At 32.6% G+C, this 9,364-nt stretch overlaps 1 pseudogene; it reads right to left on the bottom strand.

Annotated features, from left to right (window-relative positions):
* Window positions 1-237: 237 nt before the first annotated feature.
* The window catches only part of LOC106477157, a 117,050-nt pseudogene continuing 107,923 nt past the window's right edge, over window positions 238-9,364 (bottom strand).

Below are 9,364 nucleotides of genomic sequence, written 5' to 3'. Positions count from 1 at the left end.
GCAGATTGGTGAAGTCCAGTTTGGTAAATAAGTGTTGATTCCCTCTTCCTGTGAGATGACTACAGATATGGACGAGATACATTCATACCACACTTGATTGAAAGTTTGCAATATAACCCTACTTTTATTTTCAATTGGTCAAACATTCATACTAGACATGAATCAGGCTTACAATAGTAATAATTGTTTTTTATAGAACAGTGTATCACATACATTCTTCACATTAGGTTAACTCAATAGCTATTTTCACTGTGAAACGTTCTAGAACCGAAGAGGAGGTAGTATGAACTTCACATGACCAGCTGTACTGAGCTTAAACGTTTCATAGAGCAAGTTGAACCTGAAATAAGTTTAATAACATATCAAATCGTGCATTATTTGTATTTTTAGTGTGTAATAGCAAAGATAAATTATCAATGCTTTCCTATTACAATAGAGCAAAAGTATGGTATATTTTTCATATTACCTTCTATGGCAGGTGGTTCTTTTTCCATATTAAAACCTCTGGAAGATTTAACAGATCCAAGACTCTGATGCTTCGGAAAGTCTGTTAAGGTAGTAGGGATTTGAGATTATTACGTGCAACGTATATTTTCTTATCACATTTCATTTAATAGTATAAAACGTTAAGATAAAAAAAGACATAAAATACAATTCTACAGTAACATTGTACCTTTAAAAAAACTTGTTAGATTACTATCTCCTATCTTTTAATTATTGCAACGTTTCCTTCTCCCCTGAGGCTCAGAAGTTAGCTTGAGAGCTGCTTATAACACTAAATATCGAGTATCGATCCCTGCAATAGGCACAGCGCAGATAACATAATACGTAGTTTGTGTTTAAATAAACAAAATAAGTAACTCATCATTTTGATAACAGTATAAATTCTTATAATAATTGTCATAATTGAATAACAACAAAACTTCAGTTATGAGTGGTAAAATACGGATTTAATATTTCTTAATTTCACAGCAAAAGTAATGAATATTTGACTATAATGTGAAATAAAATTTGAAACAAAATAAACGTTATCAAAGGATTTCCGCAGTACATCAAATAATATAATTAACATACATTGTCACAAAATACGAGTAAAAACAATAAAATATTAACAAATAACCAAACGATTGCATGCATTCATAATGGCGTAGTTAAAGTAAAATATGTAAAACATAAATAAAACAATCCGCTACAAACGAACATAATCAAATGTAGAAAGCATTGTTCAGTCTTTTACGCATTTTTAAAAACAGAAAATGGGCGATTAAACCAGATCCAGCTGAAATAAAATTTTCAAAATAACAACATTATATACTAAACCGTGCAAGAAACTTTATTTGGGTGTATTCGTGCATTAATCTTAGCATGCACGTTATCATTTGAACTTTCTATATAGACTGACATACAAACTCAGTACACAGTTCCACGTATTATTCACTAGCAACCACGCAATAAACGTAAAACGAAAACAAAATGCAGCTCCAGCTTTCATGGGTTAGCTAAGTATCACACTTTCAGCCAAAATCTGTCAGAGTTATTTATTGTTTTGGTCATTTTAGGTCCCATGTTGTGTAATAACAGATCGATACAGTCGCATGTTCTCAGAAGAAAAAAAAAAGTCTTCTTTAACTATATCACTTGTACGTTTGTTGCTCTACACTATTAATGTTTCTTTAGCTATCAATCTTGATATGTCGCTCTGCATCACGTTTCCCATGGACAATAGTAATTCAAAATCAAACGTTTTTTATTTGTTTGTTTTTTAACGTCGATGTACGTTGCAACTTCAAAATTGGCTTTGGTTGTTTCAAATACGAACCCCCCGCTTCCATGATTGGAACATCTCATATATCCCATTGTGTAGTTTTGTGCTTATCGACAAATACAGAGACTAGAGATTAGTTCACGACATTACTGTGAAATCAATTTAGCTTTAAAAACTGACCAATCAGTACACTTGAAAATGAAAAAAGAATATTACTCCACTACATTTATTCTTATAATTTTGCCCCTCAGTGGCTCAGCGGTAAGACTTAGGACTCATGACGCCAAAAATCGGGTTTCGATACCCACGGTGGGCAGATTACAAGTTTATGTAACTTTCTTCTTAACAACCACAACACAAACATATTTATAAGTTTAAAGTCAGACTAATAATGTTGAATTAGATATATCTAATCTTATAACAGTTTCTGTTTTAATTAAAATTGATCGTTTCCATTATTTTTTCGGTGGTCTTTAAACATACTATAAGTTGAAATTGATTGAACATAGTGAAAGTTGGCATGAAAATATCTTTGTAGCCACTATGATGCACTATTTGAAAAGTTTTATTAATCTCGGCTTCATCTTGATTGTGCTTATGTTCTCAAAGTATTGCATATTGCGATTTAACAAGAACGGGAACGTTTACTTAGCAATAGGTGAAAGAAAGGCTAAATCCTCAAACATAAACTTTTTCTACGTTTAACGACTGACTGTGCCAACATAAGTTACAACTGATGTACGTTATACACTTTGGTATCGACTTAAGAAACAAGAACATGATTTTTACCACAGATTGCGCCATAAGCTAAAATGTCTCTTATCTAAAATTGTAAAGGGTTTCTTAATACATATACCTGTTAAACATGTAAAAGACGATACAAATTTATGATATAATATGAGATTTAAACCACTAGATGACGCCAAAGGTCAAATACTAAAAGGCATATTTTAAATATAAAGACTGGTTATAGTTGTATTTGTTGAGTAAGATATTGGTACCTTTATGAACGATAAAAGTGTATTACAAGGGAAGTTATGTTTAACAACAGTAATCACTAATATATATGGATTCAAAAGCAGAATTTAAGATATGACTGTTACTGATCAGCTGGTAGAATCATCTTATTACTATTTACATAAAGCTGTAAAGACTAAAACTTAAAACTCAAATTGAAATTCGATTACTGTAGCCTTCGTCATAGAGTTTCTAAATATACCAAATGCACATACCATGTTGTATTTATATTTAATTATATATAAATATATATAAACATTTATGTGATATAATAATAAAACTAGTATATATATATATATATATACATATATTTATGTGATATAATAAAACTAGCATATATATATATATATACATATATTTATGTGATATGATAAAAACTAGCATATATATATATATTGATATATATGATAAAACTAATTGTGATTGAATTCTAACTTTGTCTTACTACGTGAGAAAATTAAGTTCGTTGCTCACCTTAAGTACATACAAAGACAAGGATGCATAGATATTTGAAACGTATGAGTATTTATTAGCCCATATAAAAAATTAAAATAATAGTTTAAGTAATCTTTAACTTACCACTGTTGATGTGTTTAAACTGCCCTGTTGCATCATTGGAGATGGATGTGGGAATTGGTATCTCTGATACAATAGAAAAGTAAATATATTACATTAGAAATGACTTTAGTAATGGGCATCTCTGATATACTGGAAAATTTGATGTATTAAATTGGATTATAATGTGGGAATTGGTATCCTTGATATAAGAGAAAAGTCAAAATATTACACTCGGCAATTTTTTTCTCCTCAATTCCAACGGAATGTTCGCTGTAATATTTGTCCAATTCCCCCTTTTTACCACTCAGGGATCAGGGATTTTTGCTTCCTTCGTTATGTTAGAAGAAAGAAACACCCATTGATATTCATTAATAAAGAAGACTGTTTGGTTCTGTAACATACCTAAAATTGATTAGTTCAATTGTAATTAAAATCAGTATTGATTTCTACACAAATACATTGAATCCTTATTTTTCTTGGTTCTAAAATGATCAAATCAAATGTAAAAGCTTTTTCAAAACTTGTTTATTGGGAATTTTAAGTTTCATAGCATACCTATTGTGTACCACGGAATAATAAACTAATATTCACCAACTAAAACTACCTCAAAATCTGTCTATTACGCACAGAGTAAAATATGTAAAACCTCCAAAAAGACAACAGTAGTTTAAAGCATCATTTATCTTCACGTGGGTGTTAAGAAAAATATTACCACATCTTACAGAACTATACTATTGTAGCACCACAAAATATGTATATTGAGTACACTCATATTATAACATATTTTTTTTCTTAATAAATCCAATCAATCTTCAGTTATATAAAGTAAACTCTTTAAACATTTTCAACACAGGATGATTCTCATCAGAATCCGTTCTCATATTTATTGATACGAAGAAGCTCCAAATCTTTAAGTAGACTCTTTGAAAACTTTGGCTAGTGTAACTTCTTGTTTACAAAGTCAGTTTGTTTGGTATGGAGCTCGGTATTTCAACTTGAGCGTGACCTTATGCGACAACACATTAACTAACTGACCAGGTTGTAAGTAGAGGTGTAGTGGGGTGGGAATGAATCCCATATGAAACGGTTAAATGCGTTCCGGCACTTCTTTATTTAGCATTACACCACTGCTTATAAGCTTCTCGGGTTCAGGCATAGCTGTTTTTAATTTAGAATTGCCGAAAGTCAGTAACAGCCTCCGCTTCATGGGTATACGTAATCATACTTAGTCAGAGGGATTGACTGTCGCAGCTATAACTTCATAACTGCTGAGATTGCTTGCCATTTTCAGTGGTATATCGCAGTTCGAACATTAGAACTTCCGATATGCAGCCCGGCACATTCACCGATAGACCTTGCTTGACAATAGTCTTATATATATATATATAATTAAGTGTTTAAAATGTCTGCATTAACGGAAAGTTAAAACTGATCACTGCCCTGAAGGTCGAAATGTATATGTATATTATAACATTGAACGTTTGCTTAACCTTTATTTGGCTATTATAGAAATACAATCGTAAAATATAATTATACATAACAATCTCGGCGAGTATGATTTTTCTTTAGAGAATGATAAATGCAGATTTTTTAAAGATGCACAAATTTTGAATTAATACACCAAACAATAATAGGAAGAATTCAAACAACAGTTTAGAATATAACCTTGAGGCCACCAGCAGAGTTCACGAAAGCCTAAAAATCCATTTTGTAACGTTCACCGCATGTGCTTTTACAAACATATAGGTGTACCAAATTTGCCCTGTGTTAACACAACTAAGTTGAAGTTCCAATGGAATGGATGAAATTAAAAGCTTAGATCTTCCATAAAAATAGCTCAAAATTTGTCATATAAGTTCTAAAAGATGTAAAGTTCTAAAGGTTCACTTGGAATTAAACGTCTATACGTTTTTTTCTGTGTCACTCTCCTGCTATTATGATTAGACTTTCCATGATATAATTGTTTGGTTTTTACACGTATATAAGTGCAACAAGAATGATGTACTTAAATACAACCAAATTGAAACTAGAAATTTACGAAGCCTTTTGGTGGTCCAATTTGAAATAAAAATTGAAAAAATAATATTTTTCTTTTAGATTTGAAATACTATCAAGCAAGTGTGTGAACGAAGTTAATTTACAGTTAAAGCAGGTGGACGTTTAGAACGTTTTGTAGTACAATTAAAGACGCAAAAAGGTATTCAAACATATCGCCTAATAAACTTTCACTTTAATGGCCATTTCCGTCGCAGCACTATCTGTCGTGTTCACCTCGGGCAATCAAACTCCGGACTTTAGCGTTGTAAGTCCGTACACTTACCGTTGTCCCACTGGAAGACGATTGATTTCAGTCCGTTACACATTTGACTTACACTTATAGTGTTTCTAATTTTATGTATATATATATGCATACATAATAGAATTTAAAGTAAGTTTGAGAGTTCAAGACACTTGATGGCCATTTTTCTCACAACACTCTTTCCCAGTCTTCTCTATAGGGATGTTTCTAATTTTATGTATATATATGCATACATAATAGAATTTAAAGTAAGTTTAAGAGTTTTATGACACTTGATGGCCATTTTTCTCACAACACTCTTTTCCAGTCTTCTCTATAGGTATGTTTCTAATTTTATGTATATATATGCATACATAATAGAATTTAAAGTAAGTTTAAGAGTTTTATGACACCTGATGGCCATTTTTCTCGCAGCACTCTTTCCTAGTCTTCTCTATAAACTTGTTTCTAATTTTATGCCCAAATGCATACACAATTGTAGGGGTTAAGATTAACAATTTTGTACTTGGAACACTCTTATGGAATGTTTAGGATCTTGTTTTTGTAGGAACGTGAAACGAACCAGTTTAATATTTTACAAACACGTTTTATTTCATCGTTTATACAGATACTAAATTTCACAAAGTAACGCGAAAGTTATCATATATAAAGCATTAACGTTTGCCTATCATAACGTACCAAGCTTAGCCTAGCGGTTGGCGTGCTGTCCCTGAATCCTATGGATCTATGGTTCGCATCTCTTGGCCGAAATAAAATCGCGCTCTCCAAATTGGTACCGAGAATGCATTATAAGAGTAATGGTTACATTCAGCTATTCAATTAGAGAAGCTCAAGAGCCATCGGTTGGTTCTGAGGACTAACTGCCTTCCTTCTAGTCTATCTGATCCGTTCCAATTTTAAGACGACTAGTGCAGATATCCCTTGTACAGTTTTTTGATAATATCCAAAACAAACAAATAAAAAAACTTTCATAGCCCTCTTAGATTGAAAGTCAAGTGGTCAACGTAGTCCGAAAATACTGAAATATTCAAGAGAGTGATTATTTAAAATATTATTGAGCGTTAAAATATTAACTCCTAACAGGTCAGTCTTCAGCTATAGCGATAACCTAATAAACCACTAAGTAGCTTAAGGATCATCCTATCATTGATTTGTACCGAATACTATTTGTCACACTGATCGGATTCGTTACGTCTTAAAAATAATGTTTTTAAATAAATAGAAACGAATATAAATATTCAAAGAAAGTATATATATATATATCCTAAACAGCTAAACAATAACAAGTATATTTTCCTAGTCTTTATTATTATTAAAGATCTACTTTACTACGGATGTGAATTGGAAGTTCCAAGGTTCGAGCTTGTAATATGTCGCTGAATATGCAAGGATTTTGAACTGTGAGTGCATTATAAAAATTACAGCAATCCACTATTCGGCTAAGAGTAGCCACGGAGGCGGTGGGTACTGCTGATTGATTGCCCTCTCTTTAATCAACACTTCAAAATTATGGACCACTAAGCCTAAGCCTTGTGATTTTAAGACTTGGCCGTATAACCGGTATAATGCGTAAGATGCTGCTCAGATTGAAAATATCAAACAGAGATAATAACAAAATAGCAGTAGGGTAGACGGAGCTGGTTCGTCACAGGGGCAGGTTGACATAATGCCAATAACTAACGTATTCTGAAGTTGGTAACCATGATATCTTGACCACTGATACATCCAAACAGGCGTCATTTGGTCTTGTAGTTTCATCGTGATCGGAAGCCTCTCTCGTGTGAAGTAGTAACAATTCATTTTTAACAAACGTAAGTAAATATTTCTACTACAAAATATTTTGTTATATATATATTAGATACTTTTTTAAGATAATTTAACTTACATGGTATATGAAAGAACATTCTTTCGGCTTTATAATGGTACATAACTTAGTTTGATAACTATGACTGGTATGCCACAACCACAAGTCATTTCTAGTAAAATAACGATTTGGGGCACAATGGCACATTTCATTTGGGGCAGACTGACACACGTGTTAAACAGCCTCACATTGATGAATTGAAATGTATTTTATGCTCTTGAAACAAAGATAGATATAACACAAAATATTTAAATACATTTTGATTAATATTAATTATGGTTTATATATTGAAAACATTAACAAAAATTAATTAAAATTCTCAGAAATTACTTACTGTGTTGCTTCATTTCCATTATTCTCTAGAGATATTTTTTTCAAAATTTGAATTTCAAACTGTGTTTGTAGACATTATAATGAGGAACCGTTAAAGTGTTTTTTATTGCATTTACTTAAATATCAAATAATCAGAATGATATATATATATATATATATAAAATATTTGGACTTAATTTCATCCATGTCAATTTGCCCCAGAGCGTGCGTCAAGTTACCCCATACTCGGGGTAAGTTAACACATAGAGCATACTTTTCTATTACGTTCATTTTTGAGAAAATTTGCCAATACGTAAGTGATTTGTTTTTGCTATGTAATAGAGAAAGATTCCTAGTTTATGAACCAGCCCTGGTCTCCCCTACTCTGACATTCAAATATTAGTACAGGTCACCATAATACATCATTTACAGTTCTTACCATAGAGGCGGATTGATCCTTCAGTTGATCCCAACGAATTTTTGGCAAAGCAAATATAGGTCCCAAAATCTTCTGCTTGTAGGTTGCTTATGGTTAATCTCATATGAACTTTGTAAGCTTTTTCTTTTAAAGACACGTCAATTTCTTCGTTTGACAGAATCATATCACCCCCTTTTTTCTTCCAGAAATTGATGGAAACAGGATAGGCCTCACTGTGGCAGTCTAACATAACTTCCTTTCCAATATGTGCGCCCACTAGTTGGTTTGGAACCCACAAAACTGGGGGAACTGCATCAAAATGGGTGGGAAAATATATACTTGAAATTTGCGATGATAAGCAAACATTTACTGGGTCTTTAAAATTCATTTCGTTATATTTTGTATTGAAACTCGCGAAACCACACGAAACTAAACAGAAAGGAATTTTAAATATATATTTGGAATATGTGATAACATAAGAAATTCTATTTCAATACAATAAGAACTTATTGAGTAGTTATGCATAACATAATAGGGGTAGCTTATATTTTGGCTGAAGAATAATGTCAGAAGGTAGTGAGGTACATTGTTTCTGATCATAGCTATCAAAATAATGTCAGGGAATGAGATAGCTCTTGACTACCAAAGACTAATGTCAAGATGTGGGATAGTTCATGATTTTTTTTTTTTTCATTTCTCATAGTCCTTGCGGACCGTTGAGCCGACGGCAGATCTTGCTCTGCCATCGTTTATAAAGCTGTTTCTTACGTCAAGGATGCAACCCACTTGACAACCTCCCCTCTTTGAAAGGGCGAGCATGTTTGGTGTGACGGGGATTCGAACCCGTGACCCTCAGAGTGCGAGTCGAGCGCCCTAACCACCTGGCCATGCCGGGCCAGTTCATGATTACCATAGCTAAAGAGTAATGTCAGGGAGTTCATAGGTTCATGAGTACAGTATCATGGCTAAAGAATAATGTCAGGGAGTGGTAGAGCTCATTGATACCGTATCGTAGCTAAAGAATGATGTCAGAAAGTGGGATATCACATGAGTACAGTCATTATGGCTAAAGAACGATGTCAGAAAGTGGGATAGCTCATGACTACCGCACCATGACTCAAAAATTATATT

This window comes from Limulus polyphemus, unplaced genomic scaffold, assembly GCF_000517525.1.
Source record: "Limulus polyphemus unplaced genomic scaffold, Limulus_polyphemus-2.1.2 Scaffold163, whole genome shotgun sequence".
Classification (NCBI taxonomy): Eukaryota; Metazoa; Arthropoda; class Merostomata; order Xiphosura; family Limulidae; genus Limulus; species Limulus polyphemus.
The sequence above is the reverse complement of the archived record's forward strand: the minus strand, read 5'-3'. Positions and strand labels throughout refer to the sequence as shown.